The sequence below is a fragment of the Balaenoptera ricei genome, chromosome 15, assembly GCF_028023285.1.
Source record: "Balaenoptera ricei isolate mBalRic1 chromosome 15, mBalRic1.hap2, whole genome shotgun sequence".
NCBI classification, from domain to species: Eukaryota; Metazoa; Chordata; class Mammalia; order Artiodactyla; family Balaenopteridae; genus Balaenoptera; species Balaenoptera ricei.
In genome coordinates, this window is record NC_082653.1 from 84,591,712 (window position 1) to 84,609,210 (window position 17,499).

General features: G+C 45.0%; 1 protein-coding gene across 1 annotated transcript in view; it reads left to right on the forward strand.

The window, feature by feature from the left end:
• Positions 1-15,704: 15,704 nt before the first annotated feature.
• The window catches only part of USP42 (ubiquitin specific peptidase 42), a 41,613-nt gene continuing 39,818 nt past the window's right edge, over positions 15,705-17,499 (forward strand). The window contains exon 1 of the mRNA XM_059896216.1: positions 15,705-15,805. The gene's annotated coding sequence lies outside the window, so the exon portion shown is untranslated. The remainder of the gene's footprint in view (positions 15,806-17,499) is intronic.

A 17,499-nucleotide genomic window follows, 5' to 3' on the forward strand; every position in this document is an offset into this window, starting at 1 on the left:
GGCACCGCAATGAGAAGCCCGCGCACTGCAATGAAGTGTAGCCCCCGCTCGCCGCAACTAGAGAAAGCCCGCGTGCAGCAACGAAGACCCAATGCAGCCAAAAAACCCAAAAAAACAAAAAGAAACCGCCAAATAAAAACACATGATTAATCAATGCAGATCTGGTTCCTTCGGCCCAGAACACTCCCCTGCTCCAACCCCCACTTCACCCGACTTCCAGTTACTTATCCCTCAGGTCTCTAATGAAATGTGACTTGTTGCATTTTATACATATCATACTATGTCCCTTCCTTTATTAGTTTGCTAGAGCTACCATAACAAAGTACCACAAACTGTGTGGCTTAAACAACAGAAATTAATTTTCTCATGGGTCTGGAGGCTGAGCGTCCAAGATCAATGTGTCAGCAGGATGGGTTCTTTCTGAGGGCTGTGAGGGAGAATCTGTTCCATGCCTCTCTCCTATCTTCTGGTGGTTTGTTGGCAATCTTTGGTGTTCTGCGGTTTGTAGAAACATCACCCCAACCTCTGCTTTCATCTTCACATGGCATTCTCCGTGTGTGTGTGTGTGTGTGTGTGTCCAAATTTCCCCTTTTTATAAGGACTCCTGTTATTGGATTAAGGTCCAATTCAAGGACCTCACGTTAACTAGATTACCTCTATAGAGACCTTGTCTCCAAATAAGGTCACATTCTCAGGTAGTGGGAGTGATGACACGAACATATCTTTTGGGAAGGGACACACTTTAACACAGAACACCCCCCTCACAGCTTTCTCTTCATCCCACTATGTTAGTACCTCCTGCTGTGCACTTTATAGCACTTGTATCCACGCTCCCCCCCATGGCATTTAGCACACTTCATTGTAGATGTTACTTTTTTTAAGCCAATTTCTCTTTCTCCCTCTAAATCCTCTCCCCATATAAACACAGTGGAAATCCCATTAGTACAAGCACTGTTATATGTCTCATTCATTTTTCTCTATATCATGCACACCCTCTGATGCTCAGTGGATACTCAATGGAAAATTGATGAATGAATGAAAGAATGAACCGTTTGGAGGGGAAGATGGTCAATGTACACAACTGTACTCTAACTTAATGTGTTTATTGCCTAGAGAACATTTAAAACATTTTTACTAATTTCCAAAAGGAATCGTCTTGGGATGCATGACATTACGCTTGTAACTTAATTAAAAGGTATTATACATTCATCTAATAAGCAATTTATTATGTTCTAGAAAGAATCCCCTTGGAATCAGTTTCATCACGGTTGCAATCTAATCTGGGACACATGATACCTATTCAATATTGCATTATAACTCTGCCTTCAGCAAGTATCACTCGGTTGTGTTTAATCATGTTCTTCATATAAGTCCTACAAGTAGTTTCAGCTTATTATTTATTATTTACTATCTTGTTTCATCTGTGATGAGAGTCACGGCTTAAAACATTTCTAAGCTGTTACTGTTAATACTTAGCGATCAGTTGACTTTACATATATGTCTCTTTTAATCAACCAACCTTTTATACTCTAATTGGGTTTCCATTGATTATATTGATTCTCTCTTATCTTATTATTTTTTTAATAAATTTATTTATTTATTTTTGGCTGCATTGGGTCTTCGTTGCTGTGCACGGGCTTTCTTTAGTTGCGGCGAGCAGGGACTACTCTTCGTTGTGGTGCGCGGGATTCTCATTGCGGTGGCTTCTCTTGTTGCGGAGCATGGACTCCAGGCGCACGGGCTTCAGTAGTTGTGGCTCGTGGGCTCTAGAGCGCAGGCTCAGTAGTTGTGGAGCACAGGTTTAGTTGCTCCGCAGCATGTGGTATCTTCCCGGACCAGGGCTCGAACCCGTGTTCCCTGCATTGGCAGGCGGATTCTTAACCACTGCGCCACCAGGGAAGCCCCCACTCTCATCTTATTTTTATTCTTGTTTTTTATTTTTTTACATCGGTCCAAAAAACACGAACCCTGTTAACCATTACAGTAATAACATGCACTATGGTTTTGTTCCTAATTAGAAATTATTTTAAAGGTAAGATGTTTTATCTTTCTTTATATGATCAGCCAGCTAGCTAAATCCTTGTTTCTTAGTAAACATGTTTTCACAACTATTTCTCCTCCCTCACTTGAAACCTGAGGTCATTATACATCACTGCCCTTTTCCCTGCTTTTGTCTTCTGACTTTTGTTTCATTCCCTTATGTTCATGGGAAGGCTGTAGTCCCCGACTCTGTTTTAGCCATCCTACTCCTCAATTAAAATTATTACTCTCAGGACTTCCCTGGTGGTCCAGTGGGTAAGAATCCACACTCCCAATGCAGGGGGCCCAGGTTCAATCCCTGGTCAGGGAGCTAGATCCCACATGCATGCTGTAACTAAGAAGCCTGCATGCCCCAACAAAGAGCCTCAGGTCGCAACTAAGACACAGCGCAGCCAAAATAAATTAATTAATTAAAAATATATATTTTAATATTACTCTTAATTTCAACATCTATATGGATGACAAAGTCACCTTGATATATAATCTGTACCATTTTTCAAAGAGAAGTAGGGAAAATGGATTAATAGAAGAACCAAGAGACTGGTGATTAGTGCTCTTTGAACTCTCTTAAGAACCAGCCCCCGCCCCCATGACCATGTTTCTTGTATTTTCCATGTGTAACACCACTTCTATATTATGCCCAAACAAAACTGGCATTAAAAAAAAAACAAAAAACTTTTAAGAGTGATGTCAGCAAAAGCGGTAGAGTATGAACCTGAAGGAGCCAACTCTAACACTGAAAATCCTGGCGAAAACTGTCAGAATCACCCTTATCAAAACTCTGGAAGATAGTTAAAGGTTTTCAACAACTAAGCAAATGCTTAATCATGAAAAAGGTCACTGAAACAGGCTTGGGAGAAGGCTCTGGCTTTTTTTTTTTTTCTTTGCCACGTGGCTTTCAGGATTTTATTTCCCCGACCAGAGATCGAACCCACGCCCTTGGCAGTGAAAGCGTGGAGTCCTAACCACTGGACCACCAGAGCATTCCCAGGCTCTGACATTTTAACTTAGTCTTACCCTGTTTTAATGAACCCTTCCCAGGGTAGCAGCGATCTTGAAGATGGCAGCCTGTTCCCAGTATGGCCACATCTAGTCCAGGAACAGAGAAGACCTTGATCAGAAGGAAGTCTATTTTGACTTGCCTAGGGGTGCCTGAAAGATACAATGGCCTGCCTTTGTTTTATCTAACCCAGAGCACTCTCAGGATGGAAAAATGGCTATGGCTACCTGGAGGATGTTCCTGGAAAACACTGAAAACCAAGTGAACAAGCCACTGCTGCCTGGGGCAAAAAATAGCAGTTGAGACAAACAGTAGACATGATAAAAGATGGGGAGGAAAAGCTGGGGAGTGAGAAACTTTGGAGAAAAGCCTTTGAAAAAAGTCCCACATATACTGGGAACCTAGGAAGCCATGTGCATGGCCAGGGTAGGATGCAAGCTCAGAAAAGATCTGGGAAGTCTGGCTTGTCTTTAGACTCTGCATAAGCAGAAAGTGATGGTTAGGGCAGAGTTGCAAATGGCCTGGCTAAGAGTTGAAGGGATGCCCTATATACAGCCAACTTGCAAAGAACTAAGGACTGTTTTTTCTTTCTTTCTTTTTTCTTTTTGTTTTAACATAGTATTCAAAATATCCAATTTTCAATGCAAAATTATAAAGCATGCAAAGACACAAGAACGTATGGTCCATTACCAGGACAGAAAGAGACAAACAGTAAATAGGGAAAAACTCACACTCCTCCTGTGTTTCTCCTTTAACTCTTACACTGCTATCACACTCACAACACTTCTGACACCAGATGTGCGGGGTTTTTCCCTCTGGCAAGAAATTGTGTGACATCAGATGGGAGTCCTACAGTTTAACTCAATTCTGACACTATCTGACTGGAGTTAGTGTCAGATCTCACAGGTGAAGGGCTCAGTTCCACGAGACTTGCCACAGTTCAGATGCCAATCACAAGTAGTAAGACCCAAGGTTACCCACAGCTTCTGACTTTTCTATAAATCGGAGGTTCCCATGACCCCCACCTGGGATTTGATTCTTTGCTAGAAGAGCTCACCCAACTCAGGAAAACACTTTCTTACATTTACTAGTTTATTAAAGGATTTGTTAAAGGATATAGATGAAGAGCCAGATGAAGAAATATATAAAACAAGATCTGGGAGGGTCCCAAGCACAGGAGCTTCTGCTCCTGTGAAGTTGGGGTGCATTGCCCTCCTGGTACTTGGATATGTTCATCAACCTGGAAGCTCTCTGAACACCATACTATTGGGATTTTATGGAGGCCTCCCCATACAGGCATATCAATTATTAACTCCTTTTCTAGCCCCTTTTCAAGCTTCTAATTATGGCTTGGTTTTTCTGGTGACCAGCCTCCATCCAAAAGCCCACCCAGAGTCACCTCATTAGAAAAAAAGATGTTCTTAGGGCTCATATCACTTAGGAACTTGCAAGGGTCTTAGGAGCCCTGTGCCAGGAATGGGAAGAAGATCAAATATATATTACTAAGTATAAATCACAGTACCACAAACAGAAAGTGTCCTTGAGAAAACACAGACATTGGTCTTACTAGATAGACAAAGATTTTAAAGAAACTGTCCATCAACAGATGAATGGATAAAGATGTGAGATCTTATATATATATACATATATACATATATATATATATATGTATATATATATATATATATATATATATATATATATATATATATACATGTATATATATACTTTATACCTTAAGGAACTAGGAAAAGAAGATCAAACTAAACCCAAAGTTAGCAGAGGGAAGAAAAAATACAAGTTAAGAGTGGAGATAAATGATATAGAGAATAGAGCAATAGAGAAAATCAATGAAACCAAAAGTTGGTTATTTGAAAGGTTAATAAAATTGATAAACTGTTAGCTAGATTGACTAAGGAAAAAAGAGAGAAGACAATAAAGTCAGAAATGAAAATGGGGACCTTATTATTGATCTTATTTTTAAAAAAGGATTATAAGAGAATACTATGAACAGTTATATGCTGACAAATTATATAACCTAGATGAAATGGGAAAATTACTAGAAACACACAAACTCCCAAAACTGACTCAAAAAGAAATAGAAAATCTGAGTTGAGTGTTTTTATCATGAAAGAGTGTTGGATTTTGTCAAAGACTTTGTCTACATCAATTGAGATGATCATGCAGTTGGGTTTTTTCCCCCTCATTCTATTAATATGGTATATAGCAAATAAAGAGACTGAATTGGCAATCAAAAACCTACCAACAAAGAAAAGTTCAGGACTGCATGGCTTCCCTGCTGAATTCTACCAAATATTTATAGAGGAATTAACACCAATTCTTCTCAAACTCTTCCCAAAATATAGAAAAGGAGGGAATACTTTCTATTTCACCCTGAGGCCAACATTATCCTGACGCTAAAGCCAGACAAAAACATCACAGGAAAACTACAGGGAAATTCCCTAGTGGTCTAGTGGTTAGGATTCAGTGCTTTCACTGCAGGGGCCGGGGTTTGACCCCTGGTTGGGGAACTAAGATCCCGCATGCCGTGTGGTACGGCCAAAAGAAAAGAAAACTACAGACCAATATCCATTATGAATATAAATACAAAAATCCTCAACAAAATACTAGCAGCATGCTGGAATGATTAGACATCACGACCAAGTGGGATTTATCTCAGGAATGCAAGGGTGGTGTATATACAAAAAATATACAAAAAAAAAAAATCAATGTAATACACCACATTAATAGGATGAAGGGAAAAAAAGCCCAAATACATGATCATCTCAATTCACACAGAAAAAGCATTTGAGAAAATCTAACACTCTGTCATGATAAAAACACTCAACAGACTAGCAATAGAAGAGAACTTCCTTAATATTACAAAGAGTAGCCCCTGCTCGCCGAAACCAGAGGAAGCCCAAGCACAGCAACGAAGACCCAATGCAGCCAAAAATTAATTAATTAATTAATTTTTAGAAAATTAAAATGGGCAAATGACTTGAATAGACATTTATCCAAAGAAGATATACAAATGGCTAATAAGCATATGAAAAGATGTTCAACATTATTAGTCATCAAGGAAATGCAAATCAAACCACAACGAGATACCACTTCACACCCACTAGGATGGCCATAATTTTTAAATAAGAAAAAAAATAACAAGTGCTGGCAAGGATGTGGAATCTTCAAACATTGCTGGTGGGAATGTAAAATGGTTCAGTCACTGTGGAAAACATTTCAGTGGTTCCTCAATAAGTTAAACATAGGGAATTCCCTGGCAGTCCCGTGGTTAAGACTCCGAGCTTCCACTGCAGGGGGACATGGGTTCGATCCCTGGTGGGGGAACTAAGATCCCGCATGCGCACGGCGAGTGGTGTGTCCAAAAAAACCCAACAACATAGAATTACCCTATGAGCCAGCAATTCTACTCCTAGGTATATACCCCAAGTAATTGAAAACAGGTGTTCAAACAAAAACTTGTACACAAATATTCATAGCTGCTTTACTCACAATATCCAAAAGGTGGAAACAACCGAAATGTCCATCAGCAGATGAATGGATAAATAAAATATGGTATATTCGTACGACGAAATATTATTCACTCATAAGGGATGATGTACATCCTACAATGTGGATGAATCTTGAAAACATGCTATATGAAAGAAGCCAGACATAAAAGACCTCCTATTGTGTGGTTCTGTTTACATCAAATACCTAGAATAGGTAAATTCATAGAGACAGAAAACAGATTAATGGTCACCAGGGGCTGGTGGGAGGGGCAACTGGGGAGTGATCACTTAATGTATAGGAGGTTACCCTGTTGCAGGGGGTGGGGTGAAAAGGCTCTGGAACTAGTTAGTGGTGCTGGTTGCACAACATTGTGAATGTACTTAATGCTACTGAACTACACACTTAAAAATGGTCAATATGATAAATTTTATGTTGTGTGTATTTTACCATACCATTAAAAAAAGCAATGAAATGAGAATTCTTAAGTAGGTACTATAAATATTTTGATAGTCTTCGATGGAGACATCTCTAAGGGATTTCTATGAAGTGACATTAAATATCATAGAAACTCAAGATAGGCTTAAATAGTTCTGGGGTTTCATATCTATAAATCTATATAGATATATAGATATGCAACTTGATTTTATCATTTGATAATATGCCTCATGGAACTTTTGCCCACTAGTAGGTATAGAATAGTTTCTTTCCTTTAACTGCTGATTAGTAGTCTACAGACCTTTATTATCCAATATGGTAGTCACTAGCCGTAAGTGGCTATTGAGCAACCAGAAATATGGCTAGTGCCACGTGTTTAAATGATAATATTTGGGGTACACTGGGTTAAATGAAATATATTATTAAACTTAATTTCACTTTTAAAAAAATAAATTTATTTATCTTTTGGCTGCGTTGGGTCTTCGTTGCTGTGCGTGGCCTTTCTCTAGTTGCGGTGAGCGGGGGCTGCTCTTCATTGTGGTACCTGGGCTTCCCACTGCGGTGGCTTCTCTTGTCGCGGAGCACGGGCTCTAGGTGCACGGGCATCAGTAGTTGCGGCACACGGGCTTCAGTAGTTGTGGCACACAGGCTCTAGAGTGCAGGCTCAGTACGGCTCACGGGCTTAGTTGCTCCGAGGCATGTGGGATCTTCCCGGACGAGGGATGGAACCCTTGTCCCCTGCATTGGCAGGCGGATTCTTAACCTCTGTGCCACCAGGGAAGTCCCTAATTTCACTTTTTTAAAAAAAAACTCCTTAAAATGTGACTACGAACATTTTAAATTACACATGTGGCTGACGTTATATTTTTATTGGACGGGTTTGCTATGGACTGCTCATTCAGGAACCATGAGAGTAGATTAGGGCCCAGAAGAAAATCAGGAATCCCAGAAAGTGTGGATCTGTACTTTATGCAATGTATGTTTACCCAGGCCCTCTGTCCTGATGTTCCAATTTTACAATTTTTACCAGATTTCTCCATTCCCCTCATTGGACCTGTGTATATTTCTTTTTTTTCCTTTTGGCCGCGCCACACAGCACGTTCCCTGACCGGGGATCGAAATTGTGCCCCCTCCAGTGGAAGTGCAGAGTCCTAACCACTGGACTGCCAGGGAATTCCCTGGACCTGTGTATATTTCATAGTCTATTTTAGCCATTCTCCCATTTAAAGTTGTTTCTAATTTTTCAATATTATAAGCAATGCTACAGTGAATATACTCTAATCAGAATAACTTAGAGCTATGCTGTCCAATACAGTAACCACATGTGGACATTTTAATTCAAATTAGTTAAAATTAAATAAAATAAAAAACCTAGTTCCTCAGGCATACAAGCCACATTTCAAGTGCTCAGTAGCTATATGTGAGTAGAAGCTACTCTGTTAGCACAGAACCTTATCATCACTGCAGAAAGTTCTACTGGACCGTGCCAGCTGAGAGATTTAAGAACATGGATTCTGCCACTTACTAGTTTGTGCAGTCTTGAACGAGTCAGCCTTTCTTTGCCTCAGTCAACTCACCTATAAAATGGAAATGCTTATAGTACCTACATCAAGTGGCCGTTTCAACAATTAAATGAGTTAACTGGTGTAAATCTTTAGAAGTGATGTCTGGCACATAATCATTTCTGTTGAACTGTTAACAATTACTAGTATTATCATTTGTAAACTCTCTTGAGACTTGAGTCTACTGTCAGACGTTGATTGTCATTCTTCACATAAGAGAAACTCTGAGCCTGGCGGTAGCCCCTTCCTTTGGCATCCTTCACTTTGTTCAGCTCCATGTTGAGACATTTTTCTAATAAAGTTGTAAATTGTTTCCTTCAAATGCGTATCAAGGTGAATTACACATTAAGTCCTCCTTTCCTCCCTTGATTTTCTCTACCCGTCTCTGTCTCTGAGTCTCTCCTATCTGAATTGGCCCAGTCCTCATGTCACTTTGCTCATTGCCACTCAACCCACAGGCTTCAATCGCTCTGTACTTTCTGCAGGGAAGCCCACTCTGAACTTCCCCCTCCTGTTTACCTGTACCCCCCACCCCCCAACTATGTTATTTTTTCCCACGCTTCTCTTCTGGAAAATTGTCATTAATTGCTTAACTGTTTTTCTTAATAAATTTATTTATTTTAGGCTGCGTTGGGTCTTCGTTGCTGCGCGTGGGCTTTCTCTGTTTGCGGTGAGCCGGGGCTACTCTTTGTTGCAGTGCGCAGGCTTCTCATTGCGGTGCCAGTAGTTGCAGCACACGGGCTTAGTAGTTGTGGCATGCAGGCTCAGTAGTTGTGGCACGCAGGCTCTAGAGTGCAGGCTCCGTACTTGTGGATCACGGGCTTAGTTGCCCCGAGGCATGTGGGATCTTCCCAGACCAGGGCTCGAACCCATGTCCCCTGCATTGGTAGGTGGATTCTTAACCACTGTGCCACCAGGGAAGTCCCGCTTAATGGTTTTATATCAACATCCTGAAAGCTACCGAGGCAGGAACAGTTTGGACTAACATATCATTTCTCCTTCCCTGATTTCCAGAATAGATACCCATATATTTGGTTATCTAGGTGGATATTTGCTGAATGAATGCAACTGTGAACTGTTTCAGGAGAAAGGAGCTATACACAGCTAAGGGTTGAGTGTGTGAACAAATGGCTTTATTGCCCAGATGAACATTCAAACATTATAAAACAAAAACAAAACAAAACAAACAAAAAATAATAAAAAAGTTGTAAGGGCTTCCCTGGTGGCTCAGTGGTTAAGAATCCGCCTGCCCATGCAGGGGACACGGGTTCGATCCCTGGTCTGGGAAGATCCCACATGCTGAGGAGCAACTAAGACCATGTGCCACAACTACTGAGCCTGCGCTCTAGAGCCTGTGAGCCACAACTACTGAGCCTGCGTGCCACAACTACTGAAGCCCGTACACCTAGAGCCCGTGCTCCACAACAAGAGAAGCCACCGCAATGAGAAGCCTGCGCACCGCAACAAAGACCCAACACAGCCAAAAATAAATTTAATTAATTAATTAATTAAAAAATTGAAACATTGTAGATCAACTCTACTTCAGTTTAAAAAAAAAAGAAAAAATCAAATATATTCTTCCTTGAAAACTTTTGGGTTGTAAGGTCTTATGTTGGGGTGCTAATTATCCATTAGGATAAAGTTGGCTTTGATAACTTTGATTTCATGAGAGTCCAAAGCAAGACTCAAAGACCTGAACTAATAAATAGAAGCTGGAGCTGGAATTTACACCTGGTCCGTGTGTCTCCCAACAGGACTTCTGCTCTGTGTGTCTCCAAACAGCACTTCCTGGTGACTGCGTCTCAGGCCAGGCAGCATGGACAAGTCTATTGGTGGTGTTATCTGTGCACGCACTCGGATAGTGAAAGGTAGGTACACTTTTTCTTTTTCTTTCCTTTCCTCTTCTTCGTGTGTGTGTGTGGCCAAATATGGTAGGTACTACTTTGGAATATGCTTTGTGACTAATCCACTTTTTGTGTGTTTATATCATTTCTTCTTTGTTCATACTGATTATGAGTGAAATCCATAAGAGATAAAGGACCTAGTTTATGTTGGCTCGGAGGAGTTCAGAGCAAGGATTGACTAAGATTCTAGGTACTCCTCCATTCCGTTGTGAGTGTAGAAGAGTGCCAAGGGATGGAGTGGATCGTGGTGGGATTCAGCTGGTGCTAGATGAGCCCTTGTTGGTTAAGTTTGCAGTGGTCCCTTGTCACCCTCCATGATCCATCCAGTTTTTGCAGGGGCCAGACTGGTTACTAAATAGGCCCATGATGGAGACCACTAGCCCTGTATCCTCTGCAACTCTGAGGGTGGCACTGTTCCCAGCCACCCCCCCCAAGAGTTGCTCTCTTGGCCAGAGAGGACAGTTTCGGGGGCTTCCACACAGCTTTTTCTGCTACAATAGCTCTTACTCTACAAGTCCAGGAACCAATGTGAGGGCTCTTGCAACCACTAAGTATGACCATTTGGATATTACATTTGGAAACCAGGGAAGTGACCACTGTAGCCTGAATGCACTCGCTGAGGGACTGGGGTCAGGACCCAATATATTGCTTGACCCCATATATTCTTACTCCCTTAGCCAAAAAGGATCCCTGTGGGTGTTTTAAGTCCCCGTCTGTCTGAATTAACTTGGTCTCTGTATCCAATAGCCTGGAAATACCTGAGTATTGCTCTTTGTAACCCAGTGTATGGCTCCCTGAGTAAATTAAATGGCCAGAGGTCTCTTTGGGAAGGATTTGGAGAATCACTGCTGTGTACATTTGCTGTGGATCTGGCTTCTCTTTTACTGAATGGGTGTTTTGGATCTGAGAACTGGCTCAGGTGGGGAAACTGGGAAGGAGATTGTGACTTTCCACTGGGTCACCTGACTTCAGTCTTCTGCAATCCAGATTTTATATATATATATATATATATATATATATATATATATATATATATATATATACACACACATATATGTATTTGATTACATATATTATGCCTTTGTTGACTGCCCATCTATCTAGTCCCATGTCCTATCAGCCATCTCCATGGATCCCTGCAAGTCAGGTGCCCCTATCTGTCATTCTGACCCTGCTTCCCCCTACAGCAATCATGCCCACATTGCTTCTAATGGGTAAGTGCTGCCACCCAGCCTCTGTCACTCCAGGATCCCATTACTAGAGAGCCCAGTTCCGTAGCAGCATCCCCTATTGTCGGCCCTGGCCTACAGATCCCACCGGGTGTCACCGAGTTTCTCAGCAAAGCTGGTGGCGCCCCCACCTCTCATGGCCTTGGTAAACACAGTGTCCTCCGGGTCTTCTTATGGAATATATTCTGCTAGGAGCATCCATTCTAACAGGTTCACTTCCCTGAGCCTGTTGATCTCTTCCTTCATCTACCATGGAAGTCATATTATCTTGACTTCACTTAATGTGTCTCACTTCTCTTGCCAAGTACTATCCATATGGTGTATCAGAAGCAGTCCACTCAGGGCCCTTGACAAAGTGTTAGACCTATATTATGGGAGAGTGAGCCCATATCTACAAACCCTTCCTTATTCCCACTCCCACCCCTTGATCTAGCCCATTTGGGATCCATTTTGAGGCTTATTTAAAGTTCCTGCTAGTATATATTAGCATGGTCCCGCAAGCTCATTCCATTCCTCCCTTAGCAAGCCTACAACACTTCCCCAGGTAGGCCATACTGAGGCCTAATTTTATTTTATTTTAAAAATTTATTTATTTATTTAGGCTGTGCCGCATGGCATGTAGGATCTTAGTTCCCCAACCAGGGATCAAACCCGCTCCCCCTGCATTGGAAGCTTAGAGTCTTAACTACTGGACCACCAGGGAAGTCCCTAAGGCCTAATTTTAGTGAATGGTCTAGCGGCCAGAGGGGGCTATGGGGCAGATCCTGGAAAATGCATTGTCTTGTAGGGTACCTGCCTCATTTGAAGCTTCTGCATAGTCTTCAGATTGGGGGGTGGGAGTTGGCCACTTCTACAGGCCCCAAAGGTTCAGAGGAGTCTGAAGTTCTACCACTGTTGGTTCTCATCCCTAGTCTCATCCCTAGTCTTGGAGTCCCACCTCTTCCTAATCAGAGCCCAGACTATGGTGTTGGGGATTAACCATGGCTGAGTTGACCATTTCTAAAGATCAGCTCATTTTAAGTGAACCTGAGCCTGGTCCTCAGAACGAATGCTCTGCTGTCTGAATGCAGGTGGTGGTTACAACAGACTCCTAAGCAGGCCCACTGGCTTTGCTGTATGTTGATGACGGATTGACCAGAGGCAGCCATTTTCCCTCTTTCAAGCATCAGTGGCCACCTAATTTCAGTTTAGAAAATTACTATTTCCCCCACGTCCTCAATCACCAGAGAGATTGAATAAGCCGATGCATCCCCATCTACCTCTCTCTCACCCAGCTCCCCCAAGGTGAGGGTCATCACACAGCTGCCAGCACCCCAGCTACCACTTGAAATCCTATCCTTAGACTCTGCTTCTTAGGACCATTCCTGGTACTGACTCTCTAAGCTGGACCACCGAGAAGCAGGGCTTGAGACAGAATTCAGATGCATAGGATACATCGAGGGAGTGTTCAAGGGAATGAAGGGAGGCAGAGGGCAGGGAAGAGTTAGGCAAGGATGTAGTCTCAGTAGGAGATGAGCTTCCTTCTGTTTCCATTGGCTCTGGAATGTAAACCGCATCGCAAGGCTGGTCACTAATTGAGGCAAAGTCTTTCTGAACCCCTGCGTTGGTGAGCCATTGGTGTAGACTGAAAGGGGGGAGGGTAGGTGGGCTTAACCTCCCCAGAAGGCAGCTCCCCATCAGCCAAGAACAGCTGTCAGAAGGGGGCAGCTGTGGGTTATTAGCGACTAACATATATAACAGCTGGGAGGGGAATTCGTGAATCAGCCAGCAAAGCAGATCTAGATGGGGCATTAACAGAGCCCACCACAGGCTCCCTCAGTATCTGGAGGTCCTTGAAAAATCTAATTTATTCCTCTTTGACACCTTTTGCTCTTTGATTATGTGATCACCCGGATTGGGAGGTGGCGCACTTGGTGTCAGTTTACCTCTCGCCTAAAGACAGTTTTGGTCAAGGCAACTGGCTAAGTAATTTGTGTAGGTCCCACAGCTTGTAAGAACAGAGGCAGAGTGAAATCTTCTCCTAACAGCATTCACTTTGGATTAAGCTCTGGTCTGGAGGAAAACAAATTTCTGGGGCAAAAGCCAAAGACCCAGCTGTTTGAAGGCAGGGACTTCCTAATGTCCTTTGTTAACTACTCTATTTATGTCATGAGTTTGCACTAAAGTGGCACCAAAATTCTTTAGAGGAAAAGGGCCTCTATGTTTGCTTTCAAGGCACGGAGGAAGGAGCAGAGGACTGTGTAACAACCCCTCCCCTCCAAAAAAATTCTGTTCTGGAGAGAATGCCAAGGGATTTTTTTTTTTTTAAATCTCTTTTCCTACTCTACTGTATTAAGACGTTGACTGCAGGGGCAGTTTGTCAATAGGATGTGAAATGGAAACTGACATTAGAAGCCAAACTTCTCATGTGACTTCCAAAGGAAGCATTTTGAAATAACCACTATTCAGGTGACTATTAGGCATTTGACTCTTTAATTCCTTCTTATTCTGTATTTAATCACCTGAAAGTCATTTGGTAAAGGCAAGCAAATTACTGGATCCATTCCTATGGCTATTCTGTTCTTCCAAGTCTCTTATTAGTGTTGCCAGGACGGTGCAGGTGAGATTTCATAACCATTCTTCATCAGGAAGTAAATTGTGGTGTTAATCCCAAAAGTGGGTACTGAATTTTGGAGGTTTGGAATTCACCTTTTCCTTTTTTGTTTTCTCAGACAACTTCAGTGTTCTGCTCCAAACACACAACTGCTATTTTTATCACTTCAGTGATTTCTTTCCATAATAGTGAAATTAGCACTACTTTAAAAGACATAGGCGGAGCAATAAGATTCTCATGGCGGCTTCATGGAAGAAGAGACACAGGCAGGATTTCTATAAGCAGAAGTAGGAGTGGGGTGTTTGTAGGAAAAAGGAGGTTATGGCTGGGACACAAAAGAGGAGAGGGAACTGTAGGCTTTCAATGCCAGGTAAAGGAGTTGAGACTTTTCCGTGGGCCAAGAAAGTAGCTAAAGGCTCTTAGGAGGGGACCAACATCTGATCTGTGTCTTTGAAAGATCATCCTGGCCATAGTGTGGAAGTTGAAAGAGAGTGGAGTGACTGTTAGGAGACTGTGGGCAGGCGAGGGACGAGATTAGGAAGGTTGCCCCGGGAGGGTGGGGATTACAGCCCGTGGGTAGGTCGGGTGGGTGTGACCTGGTGTAAGGGGTTAGGTCAGGAAAGGAGAAAAGAGACAGAGGGAGGACTCAGGTTAGTGCGGGAGAATGCCACGTCCCTAATCAAAGCAGGGAATCCCACAGAGAGGAGCAGGGTCGTGGTGGAGGGGAGATGCCACGATCAATCAATTCGTTCTCTGCTCGACCTCGCGGTGGAGACATCCAATAAGCGGCTGGAAGTATGGATCTGGCCCTCCGGAGCAAGAGCTGGTCTAGCTGCCCTCCAAGAATGCGCAACGCTCGGATCTGAGATGAGATCGTGACGGGATAGGTGGAGGTCTGCCTTTTCTGGAGCCGGGTTTAAAATTCTCCGCTTCCAGTAACAGTTGGCGAAGTCTGATGGCGCGCTGGAGCACCGCTGGGTCCGGCGTTCTTCAATGCCGGGTCTCTAGGCCGAGGGGCATCTCCTGGAGCCGTGTCCATTAGGGGGAAACCAGGTGTCCCGCGTGCGCCGTGCACACGCCGCGGGGCTGTCTCGGCCCTCCCTTCGCGGCAGCCGAGGGCCGCGCGATCGGCTCCAGCCGGCCGCTGGGGAGAGACCTCACCCGCCCGCGCCGTACGGCTCGGCTCCACCAATCAGCGCGCTCCTTCCGCGGCCGACCGGCGCTCCAGTGACGCGCGGGCCAGCCTGCGCCCGCGGCGCTTTGGCGATGGCCCCTCCCGCGCTAGCCCGGCCAGTTAGCTACGCGCTGCGCCTCCTGCGCGACGGCCCCTGGGCGGCGGCGCGTGCGGGCGCGGCCTTGGCGCGCCCCCTGGCGGCCCGGCGGGGCGCTGCGGGCGCGGCGCTGACCCGGAGGCGGCGGCGGCGGTGCCCGGATGGAGGCACGTCATTGTCCCCCGCCGGGCGGCTGGGCTGTGTGCGGCGGCGGCGGCGGCGGCCGAGGGGGATGGAGCGAGCGCCGAGCCGGGTCAGGTAAGCTCCCGCCTCCTTCCTGCCCGCCGCTGGCCGGCGTGGGGCCCGCGGAGCGCCCCGCTCGCCTCGGCCGCAGCTGGCCTGGCCGCCCTCCTGCCGGCGCGGCCCGCCGGGGGCTGGCGCGGCCCCTCGCCCGCCGCCCCCTCCGCAGCGGCGGGCCGCCCGGGACCCCGCCGCGCCGGTGGCAGTGCCGCCACCGCCGGCCGGGCCAGGCCGCTGGGGAGGGGGCGGTGGCCGCGACGGCCGCGGCGGCCGGGCTCCCAGAGCCCCGGGCTGCGCGGGGAGGCCGGACCCCCCTGGTTGCCATGGACACTGCCCTCCCACCCCCACCCGGCCCAGCCCGCCCCCCTCGGCCCGGGGGCTGGGCCCGGCTGGCGGCTCCGGGGCAGCCAGGCCCGCATGGGTCTGCCCGGGGTGGGCGTGTGCCGGCCGCCGACCGCTGAGCCGCCCGGAGTCCCCGGGCCGCCCGCCGCCCCCCGCGTGGCTGCCACCTCCCGCCCCCGAGTGCTCCTCGGAGCCCCGGGCTCGCCTCCCCACCCCCACTGCGCCCCCCAAAGAGACAAACTTTCCCACCCGGGCGTCCCGCCGGCCCGCCCGCCGCGCCGGTCCGTCCTCGCGGGGCCGTCCACCTAGCTAGTCCACCGGGTGTCCGAGTTCCCCACGCCTGCCGCCGGGCGGAGCGGGCACCCTCGGGAGGAGAGGAGGGGCCGGCCGGCCCGGCGTCGCGTCCCCCAAAGCGCGTGTGCCCTGGTCCTGTTCTTTATCTTCGGGGCAGGAAGACCCAACTTACCTGGGGCGGGGGCGGTGGGGGGGGGAGAGGGCGGTCAGTTTCAGATGTTTGAGAAGAAGATTTGATGGGACAGAAGTTTTACCATCTAGGACTTTAACCTCGCTATAATGAATGCAATTGAGATTACTTTTGTGGAATAGTTCTTTTATATTACGGGAGGCCTTAGGGCTTACTTGTTAATGGGAAAACACGTTGGTTATTTAAAGTAAATACACTCAAATAACAGTAAAACTGGTTGAAAAACTAGTTAGCCTCTAAAACAGCAGTATTTTAGGTTCTCGTACGTTTTAGTGGAGTCTCAAATTTTAACTTGTGCATTTGAAACATAATTCTCCTCTTCTGACTGTATTATTCATTCAAAGTGCATCGGTATTGTGAATAATCGGTTTCACTTATTTGTATTTAGGGTCAGTTTCACTTTCTTTTCTGTATCATTGAATTAAGTCTACAGAGTTTTTTTTGTAAAAGTTTAAAGCGAATTGATTTGTTTACTTACAAATAAGCAAAATCCAGGTTGTCTTTTTAAAAGCTTGTGAGTTTTCAAATGGAAATGCAACAAGAATGTGGATTACATTGTTTATTAAGAAGCACAGGTATAACAGTTTGTTTTTGCATGTATTGATATTTTTACCACAATGTATGTGGAGTGCCATAATGTTCAAATAGCCATATGCTTATTCTTTTAAAAATGAAAAAGAATAATGTATTCTAGCATTTGGTCACCACAAGGGAGAAATACCATATAAGGGACAGCATTTTAAGACTTTCAAGTAAAACATTGTACTTAAAGCAGGTACACTTAATGGAAACAATTGAGAAGTCACTTTGTCTCATTCCTCCACACACATCCAACCTTGATTTTTGTACTCAGTTTTTTTCAAACATGCTCTTGTAACTTTTTGTT